Source organism: Urocitellus parryii, chromosome 8 (genome assembly GCF_045843805.1).
Source record: "Urocitellus parryii isolate mUroPar1 chromosome 8, mUroPar1.hap1, whole genome shotgun sequence".
NCBI classification, from domain to species: Eukaryota; Metazoa; Chordata; class Mammalia; order Rodentia; family Sciuridae; genus Urocitellus; species Urocitellus parryii.
This window is the reverse complement of record NC_135538.1, coordinates 108,300,260-108,324,036: the sequence shown is the minus strand read 5'-3', so window position 1 is coordinate 108,324,036 and position 23,777 is coordinate 108,300,260. Positions and strand designations below refer to the sequence as shown.

Below are 23,777 nucleotides of genomic sequence, written 5' to 3'. Positions count from 1 at the left end.
TGTAGAGGGAAAAAGCTGTATTTAAAAGTAGGCTTTAGAGGAATTCAAGACAGGATATCTGCACTTGGGATTTACAGCATAATTGGGAAGAGAGAAAACACAACCGAGGTAATTACAGATTAAGAAAAACTTAAGAAGTGCCTGGTGGATTTAAAAGAGTGTATTAGAACAGACCATTTTGGCTAGTAAGGGTCAAGAAGAGTTTCTTAGAAGAGGTGACATTGGAGCTGAGACTTGAAACACAAGCTTGTGCTAACCATGTGAAAAACTGGGGCTGTATTTCAGGCTGAGGCCTGTGAAAAGTGTAAAGACCTGAAGACAGGGCGTTAGACTGAAGGGAAGGCTCCTGCGAACAAGGGGAGAATGGAATGAAATGGCGTTGGAAAGCTTCTGCAGGGTCTTTTGTATTAGGCCACAGAGGGATTTTTAGATTTTACTGGAATGACAATGAGATGCTATTGAAGGATTTTAATTAGGGTAGTGGTAGTGTTTTGTTTTGGTTTTGGGTACTAGGGATTGAACCCAGTACCTCACACACATGCTAAGCATCACAATACTGCTGAGTTACACTCCCAGCCCTTGTTTATTTTCTTTCTTTTCTTCTCCTTCTCATTTGTTTAGACTGGGTGTTGTTATGTCACCCAGGCTGATCTTAAATTCTTAAGAAGTTAAAGTGATCCCTGGCTTCAGCTTCCCTAGTACTATGGGCAGGCACCACCTGTGGGCAAGCACCACCCACCCTGCTCCTGTTTTTGTTTTTAAAGTTTTAAGCTCCTGTTTTGCTCCTGTCTGCTATGTGGAGGAAGAGAAGAAGCAGAGAGGGAAGTTAGGTTATTGCAACATTCAACCCCAAACCGATGGTATCTTAGGCAAGTAGAGTGGCAATGAAGATAGAGAAGGTTTCAAATATACTTTAGAGATGGAATCAAAAGGCTTTACATAATGAGTTGGCTCTGGAAAAGAGTAAGAGGAATCAAGGATACCTTTAGGCTTTTGTCTAAATCTAGGGTGACTGATGGTTCCATTTGCTGGTTGGAGAAGACTGGAAGAGGAATAGGTGGTTGGAGGTAGGTACCTAAGTTCTTGTGGAATCTGTTGTTTTAAATATTCTTGTGAGATGTCCAAAGGGAGAGTCAGGTGGACAGCGAATACTTGAGTTGAGCTGAGAGGAGAGGTCTAGACTGGACATAATGTTGGGAGTCTCTAGTTTGCAGATGGTATGATATGGAACTAGTTGAGCTCACTTGTGAACATAGAGGCCTTAAGATCAAGCCCTAACCACTTTTAATGACTATAGGTTAAGTCAAGGAGATTGAAAAGGCTCAGCCATTAAAGTGGGAGAATGAGTATTTTATCCTTCAAGAAAGAGGGAATGGTCACCTTCATAAAATGCTGCTGAAAAGTAAGGATAGGGAAATGTCCATTTGGCTTTGGCAATGTTGGGTGACTGTTTTAACAAATAGTGGTGTATGGGGATGGAAGCCAGATTGGGATGTGTTAAAGAGAGAATGGGAAGTGAGGTGAATGCTGTGAGGAGAGAAATAGCACAGCAGTGATGAGGGATGGGTACAAAGAGATGGCTTTTTTTTTTGTTGTTTCCTTGTTTCTTTTTGTGGTGTTGGAGGATTGAACCCTGGCCTTGTACATGCTAGGCATAGATAAGTGTTCTACCATTGAGCTATTCTTTCAACCCAAGGAAGAATACTTAAAAAAAAAAAAATGGTGGGAGATAAAGGAACATTTTCAAATAGGTTAAGAATACCTAATAGGGAGATTAATGCAGAAGAGAGAGGAAAGTACCAAAATGCACAGAATTATTTTTTAAAAAATATTTATTTTTATTTTTATGTGGTGCTGAGGATCAAACCCAGTGCCTCATGCATACTAGGCTCTACCTCTGAGCCACAACCCCAGCCCCAAATGCACAGAATTCTTAAGAAAGTGGGAAAGAATTCAGAACATAAGAAGAGGTTTTGCCTATGGTGGGTACAGGATGACTTACTGCATAGTAGGGGAGAAGGCAGAGAAATACGGGCAAAGTGCAAGGAGATCTACAAATGGAGGCAGAATATAGGACTTTACATTCTGATGGCTTCTGTTTTCTCAGTGAAGCTGGAGGCAAGGCCAGCAACTTAAAGTAAAGGAAGAAGGGGTAGTGACTGGTTTCAGGAGAAATGGACACCTCACCTTGGGCAGCAGGACAAAGAACTCAGTGGGAAGCAAGGTAGGATTGCTGGGTGGTGTTGAATGTCTGGCTGTGTCTTGGAGTCATGAATTTGAGGCGGAACTAATCAGCCAAGCTATGTGTATAATTTTCTGTGAGCAATGTTCAGCTGTTGAAAAGGGCAGCAAAGAGCAGGCAGTTGATGGGTTTAACTAAGATTGGAGATTTTCCCTGCAGATGTGACAGAGGAAGGGAGGTTCTAGGGAATTGAGAGAGTTGCAAGAGGGTGACTTCAATGGTGAGTCCTGGAATGTTAGGTGGGCAGCAAAACAGGAAGATATTGGGGATGGGGGCATTTGACCATGAACATCACTGTGGTTAAAAATGAATTACTGGGGGGCTGGGGATGTGGCTCAAGTGGTAGCGCACTTGCCTAGCATGTGTGAGGCACTGGGTTCGATTCTCAGCACACATTAAAAAAAATAAATTAATTTAAAAAAATGAGTTACTGGATTTAACTTATTATTTTAGAGGTTTAATTTGGGATAATGAAAAAATTCTGGAGCTGGATAGTAGGTTACACAGCACAGTCAATGTACTTAATGCCTCTGAACTGTACGTTAAAGATGGTTAAAATAGTATTTTTTTTTTTTAGTTGTCAATGGACCTTTATTTTTTTTATATGCAGTGCTGAGAATCAATGTCTCAATGATTTTTACCATGTGCCTCACACATGGTAGGCAAGAGCTATACCACTGAGCCACAACCCCAGCCCCCACAGTAGTAGATTTTATGGTATATTTTGTCACAATAAAAAGGAATTTACATTGTTTATTTTTGATGCTGGGGATTGAACCCAGGAGTGTTATACACTGAGCTATGTCCTCAACCTTTTTGGAAAAAAAAATTTTTTTTGGTACTGTAGATTGAACCCAGCAGTGCTTAATCACTGAGGCACATCCCCAGCCTTTTTTTATTTTTTTATTTTGAGACAGAGTCTTGCTAAGTTGCTTAGGGCCTCACTGAGTTGCTGTGGCTAGCTTTGAACTTGTGATCCTACTGCTCAGTCTCCCAAGCTGCTGGGATTACAGGTGTGTACCCACTATCCTGGCCCTTTTTTTTTTTTTTTTTTTCGAATTTTGATAACAGGGTTTCATAAAGTTCTGAGACTTGCCTTGAACTTACTTTTTTTTTTTTTTCCCCTATACTAGGGATTGAACCCAGGAGTTTTCTACCTCTGAGCTACATCCCCAGTAGGGTATTTTTGTTTTTTCAGGTTTTATTTTGAGACAGGGTCTCACTGAATTGCCAGGGCTGGGATTACAGGCATGTGCCACCATACCTGGTTATGAATTACCTTTTAAGAATTTAGCACTTACACTTTTATGGCAGTATTATTGCATAATACTTGGTACTCATTATATAATACTGTATTTTCCACAGAAGACAGTTCATTTAGGAATCAAATCTCATAAACTACTGAGATGAAAGAGAAAGTGTCTCCTCTTTATTATTGTACCAAACTTGAATGTGCTCTACAGTCATCTATAAACAGATTCTGGAATAGGGTGTGAACATCTATTTGTTTTCCTGTTTACTGATTTGTCCTAAGCCTTTAGCATAGCATTTAAAACAAGCTGGGCACTCAGTAAACATTTATGGACTGAATACCCTAGGGAACCTAGGTAGAGAAAAATGATGAGAACTAAAAGAAAAACAGTTTGTCTAGATAGGTGGAGATCAGCAATGCCTTCAATTAAAGGGAATCTATGAGGAAAAAAACTAGGAAGACCATTGAATGTGGCAGCTATTGTTAGTGTTTGACATTCTGACCTCTGCATATGATGGGGAAAAAAATCAGATTATAGGGCACGGAGGAAGTATGTTGAGAATTTTTTAAAAATTTGAGACAGGGTCCCACTAAATTGCTGAGGCTGACCTTGAATTTGTAATCTTTCCGGAAGCTTCAGTCTCCTGAGTCTCTGGAATCACAGATATGTACCACCACACCCAGTTGAGAAAATAATTTTTTAAAGATCTGAATAATGCCAAGTGGAAGTGTCTAGTATTTGCCTTAACTAACTTTCTCTTTCTTTCCTCTTTGAATCTGCAATTCACTTTTTCATGAAGTTCCTGTTCCCAGAATTGGCTACAAACTAATAGTAAAGTGAAATTAGGAGAAATTAGTAGCTGATAGAATTCAAAATAAATGTCTACAATGCTCACTGAAAAGATCCATTGTCATTTGTCAAAGCAATTGTTTAAGGAGAGAGGAGCAAATCTGTGGAAAGTATCATATAGGTGTGGGTGGAATTGGGTAAAAGAAATGGTGCTTGGCTCAGTGAGGCAGCATGATTTAAGCACATTCCAAATCCATCTGCATGGCATGCTTCTCTTCATGGATAATGTTCTGTAGTAGAAGTGGGAAAGATGGAGAGTGAGGAAGCTGGCAGAAAGGCGATGGGGTGGGGGGATGAGCATGAGAAGGGAGAGCTGACAGAAGAGGAGTGCCATTGTGAACTTGACCAGAGCCTCAAGGTGGAAGCACTGCAGGGGCACCTGGCTGGTTGGGGTAGAGCCCAGGGTTCGCTGTGCTGAGGTGGCTTGCCCCTGTAGTGTGTTTCAAGAGAGTTGCTGCTGTAGACAGAGGCTGCATAGGAAGGTGGAAGAAACCTGGAGCAACTAACTGGCTTTGGTCTGTTTTTCCCTCCCTGCCTCTTGTATTTTCATTCCCAATACTGAGACTTCACTGTACCGCATCTACTTAATTATACCCAGATTCTCCTAAATCCTAACCAACTTTATAAAGTTGTGGCTTGTTTAATTATAAATTTCTGTTTAATAAAGTTGTGAAATTGAACATTTTCTGTTTTGTGGGTTCTTTGACTCTCTCATTTGCAAACACATTAAATGCTTATATTACCTGAAATTAAAGTTCTGAACCTGAGTATACAAGGAAATAAGGAAATACATGTTCCCTTTCTAGAAATGGCTTTCATTGCAGTTCAACCAAAATTCAGATTGCTCTCTTGTATCATCAGGAATTAAACTTTGTGTCCTGACCTGCAATTGAAGCATTATCACAAGGAAGAAAGTGGAAGGAAAGAGAAATACTATTCATTAAACTTTTACACTGTTTCAGAACCTGGTGGGTATTTAATAAATAATTCTCACTGTTACCCTATAGAGTAATTTTTAGCTTTAGTTTTATACATTAAGTAATAAGCTTAGAAAAAAATAGGTTAATTTGTCTGAGGTCACATTACTAAAGGGCATACTTGGCATAAACCCAGAAAGCTTTTTTTTTTTTTTTTGGTCGGGGGTGGCGGGGATACCAAGGATTGAATCCAGGGGCCTTAACCACTCAGCAACATCCCTAGCCATTTTAAAATAGTTTATTTAGAGACAGGGTCTCACCAAGTTGTTTAGGACCTCACTAAGTTGCTTAGGACCTCACTATGAGAATTTTATGATTTTAGAAATTGTGAAATTTCTCTAGGTGTGATTGCACAGACATGTACCACCACATATTTTCTATGGATTCTTTTTTTTTTTTAATATTTATTGTTTAGTTGTAACTGGACACAATAGCTTTATTTTTTATTTATTTTTATGTAATGCTGAGGATAGAACCCAGGGCCCCCACACATGCTAGGCGAGCACTCTACCACTGCACGAGCCACAATCTTAGCCCCTCTATGGATTCTTGAATATACTGATGCTGACCACAGCTCTTGAGCATTATATGCTCCCTGAACTGTTGGAGGTAGTTCATGAATGGTCCTTGCACCACCACAAGAACTAACTTTAAGTTTAGCTCCTTGCCAGATGAGGTCCAACTTTCTTTATTAGTTATTGCTAATAACCCTAATTTGGGAAGATGAGGAATTTCAAAATCTGGTGGGAAGCATAATATGGGAGAGAATTTAAAATTTTTTATATAAATACAAACATTTTGGACATAGCCAAGGAGTATTGAGACTGCTATTTTATGTATTAAAGTGGACTATCCTGTGCCAGGTACAGTGGTACATGCTTTTAATTCTATCTGCCCAGGAGAAGGATTGCAAGTTCAAGGCTATCCTGGGTAATTAAGTTGAGACCCTGTCTCAATGATTTTTTGTTTGTTTTCCTTCACAGTGCTAGGGATCAAACACAGAGCCTCATACTTGGTAGAAAATCACTACCAATGAGGCCACATCCCCAGTCCAAGAGACCCTGTTTCAAAATAAAAAATAAAAATGTAGTTTAGTGGTAAAGTTGCCCCTGGATTTAATCCCCAGTACAGGGGGCGGGGGGAGTTTACTGCATTTTGTCATAGCTGGCTGGTATTCTACCAACTGAACATATTTGTGCATTAAAGTTGATTTCTTATGAGTTAGCTTGCTGTCCATACTGAATTTTAACCATTTTGAGCATGGTAAAAGATCTACAGTATCATACAATGATGGTTTTAGATTACTTAATAAAAATGAATTCTTATAAGTAATGTTCAAGTGAGAAAGTAAAATGAACTACCTTTAAAAGCTGTGAAATACATTTCACATATGATCCCTTTTATTATAACTTAAAAAGATCAATTGGTCTATTTTCTTGGTAAAGTAAAAGTTGTTTTTGATTTTGTGTGTTTTGATTTAAAAGTACTTCTTGGATATAAAATAAATGCTGCTATTCTAGATTTTTTTAAAACTTTGATGTTTCCTAAGGAAACATATACTTAGAATATATATATACATAGTATATTGGAACTAAATATACTTAGAAATGGATTGATTTATTCTTATTTCCTATTTGTATTCTGATTCTCCAGATCTATGAGAATTTTATGATTTTAGAAATTGTGAAAGTCCAACCCCTTTTCGAGCTGCTTGTAGTAATCGGCCTAAAGGTAGCTTTTTTTTTTTTTTTTAACTATTTTACTTTAGAAGCCTATGTCTGAAACAAAGTCTGACTTTTGTTTTTAGTTGTTGATGAACCTTTATTTTATTCATTTATTTATATGCGGTGCTGACCCAGTGACTCACACGTGCTAGGCAAGCGTTCTACCCCTGAGCCACACCCCAGCACCCCCCACACCCTTTTTTTTTTAAAGTATTTTATTGTTGATGAACTTATTTATTTGTTTGTTTGTGGTGCTGAGAATCGAACCCAATGATAGGCAAGAGCTCTATCACTGAGCCACAACCCCAGCCCCACCCTTTTTTTTTTTTTTTTTGACACAGGATTTTACAAAGTTGCCAAGGCTGGCTTAAACTTGTCATCCTCCTGCCTCCATCTCCCAAGTGACTGGGATTACAGGCATGTGCCACCATACATGGATAACCATATAATTTGTAAAAGGCAGGGAGGGCCATAAGTAAATGTAAAATAGCATATTATATAAAATATGTAGAATGTATCACAGAAAATTTGATTATCTTTGTTATGTGATAAATTTTGAGTATAGTCAACCCTTCATATCTGTGGGTTCTGCATCTGTGGATTCAAGCCACAGCCCCAGCCCTTATTTTGAGGTTAATTTAGATGCATAATCAATTAAGAAAATGCATAAGTCTTGGGGCTGGGGTTGTGGCTCAGTGGCAGAGCACTCGCCTAGCATGTGTGAGGCACTGGGTTCCATCCTCAGTACCACAAATAAATAAATAAATAAATAAACATTAACAACTAAAAGAAAAATTTTTAAAAAAGAAAATGCATAAATCTTAAAGAGGTATGCTTATTTATCTTTCCCTCACATAATTACTAAGAAAATAATGCATGAACTATGGACCAGATGACTGAGAAGATTTGCATTTAATGTTACAATATTGACCAGTGTATTTTCTTTTTCTTTTTTTTTAGTTGTAGGTGGACACAATACCTTTATTTTATTTTTATGTAGTACTGAGGATCAAACCCAGTGCTTCATGCATGCTAGGTGAGCGCTCTTCCACTGAGCCACAGCTCCAGCCCCTAGCCAGTATATTTTTAAAAAATATGCACTTTAGCCAGGAACATTGGTGTGCAACTATAGCCCCATCTACTTGGGAGGCTGATGCAGGAGGATCACCAGGAATTCAAAGCCTGTCTGGGCAACATAGTGAGACCTTGTCTCAAAACAACAACAACCACTACTTTGGTTATGCGGTACAAAATAAATATTAAAGAGATAAGCCAATGCCTTAATGTAAACAAAATAATCTTGTTTTATAAGTATGTGTGTAATATGAATTTAGAACAATTGTTTATTGGCACATAATTTCTCCAGTACAATATATTTTCTCTGTTATAGTTAGAAGCTTCCCCACTAAACTTTATCTTATTTTGTTTTTTATTTACTTTTGTAATATTGGGGATTAAACTTACTGATGCCCTCTATCCCTGAGCTACATCCCAGCCCTTTTTATTATTTTGAGACAGTCTCACTAAGTTCCCAGGATGGCCTCAAATTTGTGATCTTCCTGCCTCAAAATCCCAAGTTGTTGGGATTACAAGTGTGCACCACCATGCCCAACTGAAGTTTATGCTATTTTAGATTAAAAAGTGACATAAAATCTATTTGATATTAACCTTATTTTTGTCATGCTACATAAGTCTCCAATTCATAATTGTTATTTAATATATAGTCTGTGTTTCAAATGTTCTAATTTTTTTTTAACATTATACTGCTTCCCAGAATACTTATTTGCTGGTTTTTGATTTTGCTCTTGATGCTGGGGATCAAACTTAAGAGCTGCATGCATGCAAGGCATACACTCTACCACTGAATTATACCTGAGCTCAGAATGCTGCTTTTCTAAGTGGAGTGTCTCATTTTTTTTTTTTTAAGAGAGAGTGAGAGAGGGGAGAGAGAGAGAGAGAGAGAGAGAGAGAGAGAGAGAGAGAGAGAATTTTTTTTTTAATATTTATTTTTTAGTTCTCGGCGGACACAACATCTTTGTTGGTATGTGGTGCTGAGGATCGAACCCGGGCCGCACGCATGCCAGGCGAGCGCGCTACCGCTGAGCCACATCTCCAGCCCTGGAGTGTCTCATTTTGAAACAGTATTACTGTAGCTGTCAGTTCTGAAAGAAAAAGGCACTGAACTGATATTTCATCATCAAATATATATTTATTTATTTTGTGGTGCTGGAGCTGGAACCCAGGGTATCACATATACTAAGCAAGTACTGTACCATTGAACCATACCACCGTTTTCATCAAATATTTATTCAATATTAATTTTTTTAATATTTATTTTTTAGTTTTAGGTGGACACAGTATCTTTATTTTATTTTTATGTGGTGTTGAGACTCGAACCCAGTGCCTCATGCATGCTAGGTGATCACCACTTGAGCCACATCCCCAACCCCTTCAATATTAATTTTATGCACAGCACTTAGCACAGGGGTACATAATCTACGTAGGCGGATAACATGTACCCAGAAAAATCAATATATAATGAGTACTAAATGAGTGATACAGGTGAGAACAAAAGAGAAAGACATGACTGAAGTGGTGTTAGGGCATCCATCCATCCATTCCCTCAGCAAATATTATTAAGTAACTCATGTGTGCCACATGTCTCTACAGATAAGCCTCCCAGGATACACTACCCTGCTCTCTTGGGGAAAACAGAGTAAGCCTAAGTAAACCTTGTAATATGCTATAGGTTTGAAAATAAAGCAAAAAAAAAAAAAAAAAACAAAAAAAAAAACCAGGGAACTCTAGTAGTTAAGAAGATAATCACAGTAGATCTTTCAGCAGAGTGTTAAAGGAAGTCATGGGCAAGCCTGAGAATATCTGGAAGAATGACATTCCAGGCAGAGAGCAACCAGTAAAAGGTTGGAAACTTTTCGGGCGTGATGGTGCATGCCTGTTAATCCCAGTGGTTAGGGAGTCTGAGGCAGGAGGATTGGGAGTTCAAAGCCAGCCCCAGCGAAAGTGAGGCACTAAGCAACTCAATGAGACCCTGTCTTAAAAAAAAAAAAAAATACAAAATAGTGCTGGGGATGTGGCTCAGTGGTTGAGTGCCCTGAGTTCAATCCCCGGTAATCCTGCCCCCATAAAAAGAACGGGAAACTGGATCAAGTCTACTAAATTCTGGGTGTGACAACTCAGAATGGCTGGAAAAGGGCAGACAGCATTTATGTAGGCTGATACAGGTACTCACAGTTGAGCATAGAAAAGGAATTTGCCTTTTTACAATGAGGGACATGTTGATTCATTAAAAGGTTTTGATTATGTTTTAAAAGGTCACGCTCTAGATTGGGTTGAGGATAGATTATAGAAAAAAAGAACAAAAGCAGGGACCCCAAGTAAGAAATGACAATGGCTTGAACTAGAGAGGTCAGATACTGGTTGGATATGTGGTTGGATATTGGTTCTATTTTGAAAGGCCAGCCAGTGGCATTTCCTGATGAGCTGCTGCAGGATATAAGGGAATGAGCCATTGAGATAGATTACATATAGGGAATGGAATAGGAACTGAGCCCAAAGGAGAAAGAGGGTGTATTGACCAGAAGAAGATGGCAGAAGCAGAAGAATTTAGATGAGAAAGACCACAGTTAGGTGACGATTATATGAGAGGGGATGACAATGAGAAAATTTCTTAGCATTCAGTGAAGTTCATTAAAAAAAAAAAAAGAGGGGGGCGGGGGCGGGGAAAGTAAGCCAGGCATAGTGGAAGCACACCTGGGTTTAATTCTCAGTGGAAGAGAGGAGTGGGGTTGTGGGGAGGGCAGGAAAGGAGGAATATTGGAATTAGTTTGTGAAATGCCTTGAACATAAACAGATTTGAAATTTTCCTCATGTATTAAAAAAAAATCATGAAGATTTCCAATTGAGGCAATGATTTGACTTAAAAAAACACATTTGTAGTTAATAGTAGCTTTGAAGTTGGTTATAGTAGTTTGAGACTACTCTGCTAAGGAGGCTGAGGTTAGAGGATTATTTGAGCCCAGGAGTTTGAGATCAGCCTGGGCAATGTGGCAAAACTCCATGTCTTAAAAAACAAGAAAGATTTTTAGATAGAGTAGTGAGGTTTTTCACTATATAAGAAAGTGTTTTAGGATTCATAGTTGCTATCTTTGGGCATGGGAAATGTTTATAGAAATCAAACTTCCAAAAATTATGTTCCTACCTCAGAAATGGGAAGTAGCCTGGGCTCAGAGCCTTGAGTTCATACCTGTGTCTTGCTACTTATAAACTCTACAGTGTTGAACAAGAGTCTTACATTCTCCACAAAAAATAGGAGTAATGATATATGCTTAGCAAAGTTGCATTAGAAGGATTTGGACTGTGTAAAGGGCTTGGTAGCAGGTGAATACTTAGTAAATGTTAACTGCTGTTAACAGTGTTTATCACCTCATTTATATTAGTATATCAATTAATAGCAAAAGGGCCTTAATATTACTCTAAGTATCCATATTAGTATATATTTATTTTCATGCACATTAATAAAGCTTTCTGCAGCTTAGAAAACAGTTTCAGATGCATCTCTTGTCTTTCTATGATGATAACCAGATATTTGAGAGCAGTGATGTATTTTATACTTTTGTATGTTTTTGTGGTTCTTTTAATCCTTTAAACTGTCCTTCTAACACAGACATAATAAATAATCATTTGGTAGAGTTCACACTATCATTAGTGATAAATTATGATGGTACTGCTTTATCATGCTATTTTAATGTATTAAAAATTATAATGCAAATGTTAAGAAAGTTAGCAAAAGTTGTAAGCTATCATTAAAGAAAAAGTTAATGATAAGAAATCTAATTCTTATTAGATTTCTAATCATAGAAAAATAGAAAAATAATTTTACTAAGTGAAGCAAAAATCTAAGAATTTGAATTTTTAGAGAGGGAAATAAGGTGTTCTTACAGTGACACTATAAAATCATAATGAAACGAGAGAATTACCCTAATTTGTTCAGATAGGTATTACTCAATAACAGTGATAGTGGAACTACCAGTCTGTCCTATTTAAATGACCCAAAAGTGATAGAAGATAAAGTTGCACTAAATGAAAAGTCTTTATCTCCTTCCCAAGGGATCAACATTTTGGTGTAGATGAGATCTCAGAAGATGGGATTGTGTTCTAAAACAGGTATACGTTTCCCCTAACTGCTTTGCCAAAAGGACATCAAAACCATTGAAATGACCACTGTGTGCTTACAGTATAAAAATATCTTGGAAATTATATTCAAATGTTTAGAATTCCATTATGTTTTTTAATGGATTGAGTTTATTCACTTCATGTTTAACAATCACCCTGGACCCCAGTAGCATAAGCATTCCTTGGACTTAACTCTTAAAAGATCTGTAGATAGAATTTGGGAAAGGGGGATTCTGTACATTTGGATTTAAAAAAAAATGTATTTTTTGTAATTGTACACAATAACTTTATTTTATTTATTTATCTGTGGTACTGAGGATCAAACCCAGGGCCTTGCATATGTGAGGCGAGTGTTCTACCACTGAGCCATAACCCCAGCCCCCATAAATTTGGATTTTTAAAACATTTTTTTGCATCTTTTTTTTTTCCTTTTTTTTTTTTCTTCGTGGTGCTGGGGATTGAACCTAGGGCCTGTGCATGCGAGGCAAGCAGTCTACCAACTGAGCTATATTTCCAGCCCTACATCTTTATTTTCTCAAGACTATAACTGAAATTTATCAATTCCTAAAGCGATGGAAGAAGGTCACAAAGAGAATAGTATATAATGCTTGGGAATTCATTACAGAATAAAAAGATTCTTAAAATTTTTTAAATTTTTGTAATTGTATTTAAAATTAATGTAGTTGTATTAATTTTTGTATTTGTATTATTTTATTTGTTTTATTTTCTTGAGGTCCTAAGGCTCGAACCCATGCTAGGAAGATGCTTTGCAACTGAGCTATAGCCCCATACCTAGAAAGATATTTTTATATCACATTACAATTGCATATGTCTTGAGAGATTACTCTCTTCCAAATGTTAGTGGTTACTAGATATTCCATTAAATCTTCTGTTTTAATGCATCCATGAAAAATCACATACATAACAGAATTACAATTTTAAAAGGCTTTATAACTATTTCAATAAAATCCTATATTCATCTTAAAAATGTCATTCTGAGAAGGGATAAGTGCCAGACTATAAAAGGCACAAAAGGAGTTAAGAATACTTCTCAGTCATCAGGAATATTTCTTTTTCTTTTTTTTTTTTTTTTTGGTACCAGGGTTTGAACCCAAGGGCACATAACCACTGAGCCACATCTCCAGCCCTTTTTTATATTTTATTCTGAGACCAGGTATCTCTGAGTTGCTTAGGGCCTTGCTAAGTCGCTGAGGCTGCCTTAGCCTCCTGAACTGCTGGGATTACTTGTGTGCACCACCACGCCTGGCATCATAGCTTCTGAACACAGCTGCATGTGGTGCTTTTCACTGAGTTACAGAGTGAACTGTCTCAACCTCTTTCCCCCATTGCTTGCTGGGGTTGATGGTCATTCCCTTCAGTGACCATCTACCCTAAAGCTTGTTGAAGGAAAAGTACACTTTTCCAAAAATATATTTTTTGAGGGAAGATGTAGGACTAGTTATATGCAAACAAGTTCTGATGAACTTTGTACAAAAATAAGAATATTCATAAATGCTTTAATTTTTATTGTGTTAAAACATACATAACATAAAAGTTACAATTTTGCCCATTTTTTAATTTGAAAAGTAAATATATTTGCAACAATATAGACTAAACTTTTATTAGGTGACATTTCACAATACTTTCACTATTTAATGATTATAATGTCTTCTACTTTGTCTAACTTACTGTAGGTTCCACAGAGAATTTTTTCTGGTCTGGTCCTTTCTTATTCTCAGGATTTTCACTATGATAGCTGTGTTTCCTGGCTTAATCTCAAGTTATACCTATTCTCCTGGCATCTAGAGCAGATTAGTGCCTTTCTTGAAATTATTATTATAATTGTTTCTTACAGTATTATTTGAATAGAATTATTTTATATGTTTATTTTTTAAATTTATTTTTATTAGGTATATATATATGACAGCAGAATGCATTTGATTCATTGTACACAGTTGCAGCACTTTTCATTTCTGACTGTACATGATGTAGCTGATTGTACACGATGTATCGATGTATTGTGCACTCATACATGTACCTAGGATAATGATGTCCATTGCATTCCACCATCTTTCCTGCCCCCATACCCCTCCCCTTCTCTCCCTGCCCTTTACCCAAAGTTCCTCCATTTTTCCCATGCCCCACCCCCTCACATTATGGATTAGCATCCACTTACCAGAGAGAATATTTGGCCTTTGTTTTTTTGGGGATTGGCTTACTTCGCATAGCATGATGTTCTCCAACTCTATCCAGTTACCTACAAATGCCATAATTCTATTCTCTTTTAATGCTGAGTAATATTCCATTGTGTATATATACCACAGTTTCTTTATCCAGTCATCTATTGAAGGGCATCTAGGTTGATTTAGCTATTGTGAATTGAGCTGCTATAAACATTGATGTGGCCTTGTCACTGTAGTATGCTGATTTTAAGTCCTTTGGATAGAGACCAAGGAGTTGGAATAGCTGGGTCAAATGGTGGTTCCATCCCAAGTTTTCTAAGGAATCTCCATACTGCTTTCCATATTAGTTGCACAAATTTGCAGTCCCACTAGCAATGTATAAATGTACCTTTTCCCCAACATCCTCGCCAACTCTTGTTGTTTGTATTCTTGATAATTCCCATTCTGACTGGCATGAAATGAAATCTTTTGATTTGTATTTCTCTAATTACTGGAGATGTTGAACATTTTATCATATTTATTGATTGATTGTACATCTTCTGATAAGTATCTGTTTAACTCCTTAGCCTATTTATTGATTGGGTTGTTTGGTTTTTTGGTGTTAAGTTTTTTGAGTTCTTTATATAGTGTTCTATCTGCCATGCATGTGGCAAAAATTTGCTTCCAAAATGTAGGCTCTCTCTTCACCTCATTGTTTCTTTTGCTGAGAAGAAACTTTTTAGTTTGAATCCATTCCATTTACTAATTCTTGATTTTATTTCTTGTGCTTTAGGAGACTTGTTAAGGAAGTCGGAGCCTAATCCTATGCGATGAAAATTTGGGCCCACTTTTTTTTGCCCATTTTTTAAAAAATATTTTTTGTAGTTGTAGATATACAGCATGCCTTTATTTCATTTGTTTATTTTTATGTGGTGCTAAGGATTGAATCCAGTGTCTCACATGTGCCAGGCAAGCACTCTGCCACTGGCTACAGTCCTAGCCCCTGATTTTCCCATTTTTAAGTATATAGTTTTGTAGCATTAAGTACATTAACATAGTTTTTCAACCACCACAATCATCTTTTTCTAAAATTTTTTCATCTTCTCCAGCTAAAACTCTATGTTACCTTATGGTCTTTTGGTAGCAATAACCACAAAAACAAATTCCAGCTCACATAACATTTATGAGAGTTTATAAAAGATGTTTACAATAGATAGTCTGTCTCTAAAAGAGAGTTTTGAGAAATAATTCAGCATCTTTAAAATCTTTGTAGAAACCTATTGTGAAATCTTTGCTTACAGTAGCAGTCTACTTTATGTATTCGTTTATATTCTTTGTTAAATCATTTTTAAGCTTAAAAAACAGTCTTCTTATTTTTCCTCCTTAAAAAGTTGATTTTATCACAGATCCTCCTTTTGAGTCTGGCTTTTGAGTCTGGGAATCCCTAGCATCTCCTCCTTGATAACATCACTGCCTTTGCAAATGGAATTTTGTTTGTTTACATTGTTGGTTGTTTCCAAAGGACTCGTTTTTCTTGGAACATGCTGCAAAACCAAAATATTTTGAATGTTACTCATTGACAGAACAGTAGAGTCAAGAGTTTGCATAATTACTTTAACTAGATCCCTGATAATAACACTAGAAAGAATATACATATATTTATAATTATTATCATTTCCAAACATTTTAAAAACATTTTCATATATGGGGACAATGCCATATATAAAATACACTGAGCAATGGTAGAGAAAGATTAGCAGTTTTTATTTTAATCTTTTAATTTTTACAGTACTGTATTTCAGTTAATTTGTGACTATGGGATAGAAATGCAAATAAGTTTTCCCTTTTTTACTATCTATGATTAAAGTATACCTTGTTTTATAAGTAGAAAAGGTTACATTGGTAGCATTATTGCTTTTGCTTCATTTAAAATGTTCTCTAGCCAGGCACAGTAGACATGCCTGTGATCCCAGCGACTAGGGGAAGCTGAGGCAAGAAGATCACAAATTTTAAGCCAGCCTGGGCTATTAAGCTGGACCCTGTCTCAAAATAAAAAAATTTAAAAAGGGATATAGCTCAGTGGCAAAGCGTCTCTGGGTTCAGTCAATCCCCAGGACTGCCAAAAAAAGAAAAAGTTCTCTATAATAAGTAAATAAATTAATTCCTTTTAGAGACAGACATTATATGCATGTATGATTACACTGAACCATGTACAGCCAGAGGAATGAGAAGTTGTGTTCCATTTGTGTACAGTATGTCAAAATATATTCTAGCTGTGTGCTGTGGCGCTCGCCTGTAATCCCAGTGGCTTGGGAGGCTGAGACAGGAAAATCATTAGTTCATAGCCAGGCTTAGCAACTTTGAGGCACTAAACAACTCAGTGAGACCCTGTCTCTAAATAAAATACAAAATAGGGCTGGGATGTGGTTCAGTGGTTAAGTACCCCTGAGTTCAATCCTCGGTACCAAAATAAATAAATAAATAAATGACTTAGGTAAATCTCCATTTCATTGAATAAAATATATCATTTTTCTGAATAAACCTAACAATCAGAAAAGTGTCAGAGCAGCTCTTTAGTATTCAGGTCATTTGAAGATAAAAGTTAAGATTGCTGTTGTACTTATTTATTTTTATTTCTAAAATTTTTACTAGTGTGCTATTGGTTGATACATGAGCAGACTCATCTTTATGAATGGCTAGTTTCAGTATTGGCATACTGTTGACTTTTGTGGCTTAAGTCAGTTTGTCATTGAGAAGTGATTCTCTTAACTGGTTAATTTTTTTTAAGTTGTTGATAGACCTTTATTATTTATTTATATATGGTACTGAGAATCAAACCCAGTGCCTCACACATGCCAGGCAAGTGTGCTACCACTGAGCCACAGCCTCAGCCCTGGTTAATTCTTGGAAAAAAATAATTAATGTGGCAATCAATGATTAAGACAGGAATTCAACTTCTATTTGGAAGTATAATAAAAAATTCTTTAATAGAAATTTGGTATTATAAGTGAAGAGTTGACATTCTATGTACCAAAGAATTATGAATTATCATAAAAATAGTTTCAGCTTAATTTTGCTTAACATTTAAAGGAAATCAGCTGGTTACAGTGGGGTACACCTGTAGTCCCTGCTACTTGGGAGGCTGGGAGGATTGCTTAAGTCCACACGTTCAAGTCCAGCATGAGCAACAAAGCAAGGTCCAATTGCAAAAAGCAAAAATGAAATTGGGATAGTAACATTTTTTTGTATCATGTCTCAATAATTTTCCATGTATTGTTTTTAAACATAGTCATTAAAATGCCCTCTATTTCTTAGAAGACACAGTAAAGAAACTATAAAAATATTTTTGTTGGGACATCTGTTTTTTTTTCCTATAAAGTTGTGTATTTCTTTTTAACATCTAATGTTGGTGCCCTCAAAAAGCCATATATGGCTGTGTCAGATATTCTTCAACTTAGATATTTACTTCTAAACATTTTAATGAACATAACTATTATTAATAAATTACTATGCTAAACACTTGGTAACGTAAATGAATTATAATTATGTTCAGTATATAAAACCCCTGTTTTCAGGTGGTTTATTAAGTATTAAATGGTTTATCTTATCTTTTGTCCTGTGGATCTTACAAAATTATTATTTCCTTATACTTGAAAGAGTTGGACTCTCTGATCGGGAGCAGAGATGGGAAATCTGTTGGCTCCTCATGGCTTTTCTTACACGACAAGGATCCTGTTAGACAATAAGAATCCAATAAGCCAATTCGGAACTGTGAAATGGTGAGCAGCATTAGGCGTTACATTTGTAAAAAATCTGTAATATGTCTCCTAGCTGCATATTCTTAGAAACTAAATGAAAAGCAACTGACATTACCCTTGATAAAGTTAGTCCTTTGGAGACCAAGATCTTATGAAAGCAATTCAAAAGAGTAAACATTTAGTGGTCACGTACATATCAAGTATTGCACAGAGATGAAACAAAACTGACCTAGCTTTCATGGAACTTGTAAACTGATGGGGGAATCAGAAAAACAAGCATTGTCATCTGTGTCAGGCCTTGCTGGTGTGTCAGGCATGCTCTAGGGATGCAGTTAAGTGAGCAATTAATTTTGTTTGGGAAGTTAAAAAAATAAAAAAGATACAGAAGGACAATATCATTTTACTCCAGGCCTTAAAGAATAAGTAGGTATTGTTATTTGACCACTAGGAGATATGTGGGAAGGTCTTTTATCTTCTAAGTAGAAGGACAAGTACAAAGAATTGTTTAAAATGCTAAATATTCTATCAAGGTGGCCAAGCCAAGGATTCCTTATAGGGACAGTGGGCTGGAAAGAGGCACAAAATGAAGACTTACTGTAATAGGCCAGTATATTCAATTTGCAGATGCAAAATACCACAGAGACTAAAAGTTGCCTGGCTTTGAGATTGGAAATATTATTGCTCCCGTAAGTACTCTCATAACACTTGATGATGTATTTATTTAAATTTGGGCCCTGCCTTAGTTAGAAGAAAGGCATGATAACAAAGATAAACTGGGCACAGTAGCAAACGCCTATAATCTCTGTAGCTTGGGAGGCTGAGGAAGGAGGATCACAAGTTCAAAGCCAGCCTCAGCAAGTTGGCAAGGCTCTGAGCAACTTAGCAAGACCCTGTCTCAACATAAACAAATAAAAAGGGATGGGAATGTGGTGAGGCACTCCTGCGTTCAATACCCGTACCGAAAAGAAACCCCCAAAAAACAAAAAAGATGTTACTGCAAAGCAGGATCTGAGCAGTGTCCAAAGACATCGTTGTTGCTTTTGGCATTCTTGTTTAGAATTCTAAAGGCAGCTCATCTGAGAAGGACTCACAGAGGTGGGCTTCAGGCTGGATTGGAATAATAGTTGGAATTTCAGTAGGTGTAGAATAAGAGGAAGAACATTTTAGATATGGAAATTATCACCTGGGCAAGGGCAGGTACTACAAATAATGCCTTGTGTCTAGGGGCTAGGTGGGTGGCATTGACCAGTGTAGGGAATAGTGGGGAATAACTTGCTCCATTCCACACTCTTTTTTTTTTTTCAATATTCTTTTAATTTTTTCTAAATATTCTTTTAGGTGGACACAATACCTTTATTTTATTTTTATGGGGTGCTGAGGATCGAACCCAGTGCCTTCCACATTCGAGGCAAGCACTCTACTGCTGAACTACAACCCAGCCCTCCATTACACAGTCTTTACTTGTTCTCCCATAGGAATAATCTGGTCTCCAAAGAAAATACATATGTTCTTGAAAAACTGAAGTAGGTTTCAAGGAAAAGGGAATAAGTACACTCTCCCTGGCATGGCTGATTTTGTGGCAGGTTTGCCATTTTGTGGTCAACACCTTGGAAAGGGTGATAAGCTCATTTTTAAAAATGTTCACTGAGCTTCAATTTTATGTCAGGTACTGTTCTGGGCCAACATTCATCAGTAAATAGACATAAACTTCAACCTGGTGGAGCTAAAGTTCTAATGTAAATATAGTAAAGAGGAAAAAGGAGAAACAAAGGGATTATTTGTGGGAAAGGGTGAAAAGAGAACAATCCTGAAGGTGGTCTAGGACAACACATCCCAAATAAGATTTCAACTACAGCATCTTCTTCAGTCAGATGCCCAAGCTTGAGTTTGGAGAGGTGGAGCCTCAATTTGTATTTCTGAGCCAACCAGAGGTTCTTTTTTTTTTTTTAAATATTTATTTTATTTTATTTTTTTAAGAGAGAATTTTTTTAATATTTATTTTTTAGTTTTCAGCGGATACAAAATCTTTGTTTGTATGTGGTGCTGAGGATCGAACCTGGGCCGCACGCATGCCAGGCGAGCGCGCTACCGCTTGAGCCACATCCCCAGCCCCAACCAGAGGTTCTTGTTGGCAGGTCCCACCTGACTCTATTCCACTTAGGACAGGTTTCCCAATTTGCCTGAAATTTTCCCAAGGGTAACTTCACATTCCTGGTAAATCAAAATATCCAAGGAATGGGCTTGGGGGTAGACAGGATTTTATGTTTTGTTTCATTTTGTTTTTAACATTTTTTTAGTTGTAGATGGACATTATCTTTGTTTTATCTATTTATTTTTTTTATGTGGTGCTGAGAATCGAACCCAGTGCCTCACGCATGCGAGGTAAGCACTCAACCACTGAGCTACAACCCCAGCCCAGGATTCCATGTTTTTAATAATCAACTCCTGTATCTATTATCTTGAAACAAATCTCAACCATTATGTTTTTTCATTTATACCTATTTCAGTATGGATCTCTAAAAGATAAAGGTTCTTATTAAAAATATAAACCCAACTTCATTATTACATCTAAAAACATTAGCAGAATGTAATATACTTACAATTCATCAGGAATTGCAACATTTCAATACCAATAGATTGTAAGAAATCATATGTTTCAGGGGGCTGGGGTTATGACTAAGTGGTAGGGCACGTGCCCTGCACGTGTGAGGCACTGGGTTTGATCCTCAGTACCACATAAAAATAAATAAAATAAAGGCGTTGTGTCCATCTACAACTAAAAAAAAATTTTTTTTAAACAAATTGTACATTTTTGTGTCAGAATTAGAATTATGAGTCTAGTTATATGAAGTCTTTGGGAGCATACACTACATAAAATGCAGCTGGCCTACATTTAAGCCCTAGATATTTGTTCAGAATTTATTGTACCTGTTTATATGCTATTTACTGAGGACATAAAGATGAATATGACAAGATTCCTGCTTATGAGTATAGCACTGTAACATTGTTTTTAACTGTTAATGTCTAGATGATAGTCTATTAGTAATATTTGTTTTGTTTTGGTACTGGAGATTGAACCCAGGGGCACTTAACCAATGAGCCATAGCCTTAGCCCTTTTTTAAAATTTTATTTTGAAACAGATTCTTGTGAAGTCACTTAGAATCTTGCTAAGTTGCTGAGGCTGGTTTTGAACTCAAGATCTTCCTGCCTCAGCTTCTTGAGTAGCTGGGATTACAGGTGTGCACCACTGTGCCTGGCTTTCTATTAGTAATATTTGAAGTCAGTGTTTTAATCTGTTATAATCGAGCTTTGCTCAGTTCTTTCCACTCTCAGCTGTGTAGTATGGGAGAGTGGGCATCGAAAAGCATTCTGCAATGCTGAGGGCTTTGGTACTTTCAGTTCTGTATCTCTTGTATATCCAGATCCACTCAAGACTTGAGATTCAACCAATAGTTTCTTTTGATACCCTCCTTCATTGAGAGTTGAGGCCACCCCTCCACCCAAACTGGTACAGAATTAGCAGTTGAAATATGTTCACTCCAGGGCCATCTTTGCATCAGTCAGATGATGTGTACAGTACATTCTTAGTGACTTTCAAAATTTTGAGGAACTGAGGTGTAGCTCAAAGATAGGACACTTGCTTAGCATGTACAAGACCCTGGATTCAATTCCCAGCATCACAAATTTTTTAAAAGATCAAAAGTTTAAAAAAAAAAATATATATATATATATATATGTTCTGAGTAGTCTAGCAAATATGTTAAGCAGAATTTATTTTACTTTTTAATTATACACCGACACAATATCTTTATTTTGTATATTTATTTTTATGTGGTGCTGAGGATCGAACCCAGAGCTTCCCATGTGCTAGGTAAGCACTCTGCCACTAAGGCACAACCTAGTCCCTTCAGCAGAATTTTTATTGGCTCCAAAGTTTGTTTATTTATTTTGGTCAATGGACCTTTATTTTATTTATTTATAGTAGTGCTGAGAATCAAACCCAGTGATTCACATATGCTAAGCAAGCGCTCTACCACTGAGCCACAACCCCAGCCCTAAAGTTTTTTTAGCATGTGTATTTCTAGATAATTTTAGAATCTGTTGTTTCTCAAACTTAACTTAGACCACCTAAGATTATTTCCTCAGACACCAGAGTTTGAGAAACAATGATTTGTGTGGTTAATGATTCTTATAATCATTAAACTCAAGATCATTAGTACTATGTTGGAGTGAGTTTATCTTCTTTCTTTTCTTTTGTACAGTAGAATGAACCCAGGGGTGCTTAACTGTTGAGCCACATCCCCAGACTTTTCTATTTTTGAGACCGGGACTCACCAAGTTGCTTAGGGCCTTGCCAAGATGCGGAGGCTGGCTTTGAACTTGCAATCCTCCTGCCTCTGCTTTCCAAGTTGCTGGGATTATAGACATGCCCACCATACCTGGCTGGAATTTATCTTAATTAGGTTTGGGCCCTATATTTATTATTATTCTCTTGCTGAAATAATAATAAATTCTTGAATTTCATGGATTCCTGTGTTTCCATTTTTAGTTAATCACTGTTGATAGTCCACTCCTTGCAAACCATTGAGTTCTGGTGGTCCTAGATGCTGAAGAACTTAAATGGCTTTCAAACTTTTTTCTTCCAGTTAAGTAAGAGTTTAACCACTCAGTTGAAGGATATGTATGGTTACAAGTGAGGTGTCAGAGTGCCTCCACCAACAACCTTGGTAGGCTTCCAGAACAGCTCCTGGATGCCTCAAAGAATCCTAGGTCCTGGGAACAAAGTTTTAAAATTTACTAATGTGGTCTATTAACTTCATTTAGAGATGGGAATAAAGGGGTCCCAAGAGGTTGGGGCTTATTAATCACAAGTGTTCATCTAAAACAAGTCCTATGACTTCCAAATTCATCATTTCCCCCATGTCCTTAGCCTCTGTGAAGCCTTCGCAGATTTTGTCCCCAGGCCTCTAGCATTGTTGCTGTGCTGCCCCACATTACAGCCCAGTGTGTTTACCAACTGGAATGCTTGATATTAGGCACATTTATTTTTTTTTCTTTGTTTTTTTTTTTCTTTGAAGAGAGAGGGAGAGAGAGAGAGGGAGAGAGAGAGAGAATTTTTAATTTTTATTTTTTAGTTATCGGCGGGCACAACATCTTTGTTTGTATGTGGTGCTGAGGATCGAACCCGGGCTGCGTGCATGCCAGGCGAGCGCACTACCACTTGAGCCACATCCCCAGCCCATTTAGGCACATTTCTACTCACATCATTCCAAGTTGGAATTAAAGTTTAAAGCGGGGAGGTATTAGAGACTGAAATTGATCAAGTTATGTTATATGCATGTATAAATATGCCACAATTAAGCCCATTATTCTGTATAATTAAGATGCACCAATTAAAAAGGAAAAAAACCCAAAAGTTTAAAGCTCTTCAAATTTTGCATTTCTTGAGATGCATCAAGGTTTTAGTACATTAATAGTCATCTTTTCTGACTTTGAGGGAATTTTTTAATAGCTGAATTTTTCTCCTAGTAATTTTTCTTCGTCTTTCCTACCTTCCCTTTGCTGCTAGAAACCTTTGGTGACAAAACAAATGAAGTTCTTTGTTGAAAAATAACTGA

At 36.9% G+C, this 23,777-nt stretch overlaps 1 protein-coding gene across 5 annotated transcripts in view; it reads left to right on the top strand.

Moving 5' to 3' along the window:
• The window catches only part of Bicral (BICRA like chromatin remodeling complex associated protein), a 77,979-nt gene that overhangs the window by 4,364 nt on the left and 49,838 nt on the right, over positions 1-23,777 (top strand). The window contains exons 2-3 of one of the 5 annotated variants that reach the window (XM_026383364.2): positions 5,206-5,312; positions 18,058-18,179. The exons of 2 other annotated variants lie outside the window; for them this stretch is intronic. The gene's annotated coding sequence lies outside the window, so the exon portion shown is untranslated. Of the gene's footprint in view, positions 1-903; positions 2,225-5,205; positions 5,313-18,057; positions 18,180-23,777 lie in introns of those variants that run through there. 2 more of the 5 variants (XM_077802210.1, XM_026383365.2) reach the window with 2 other exon arrangements.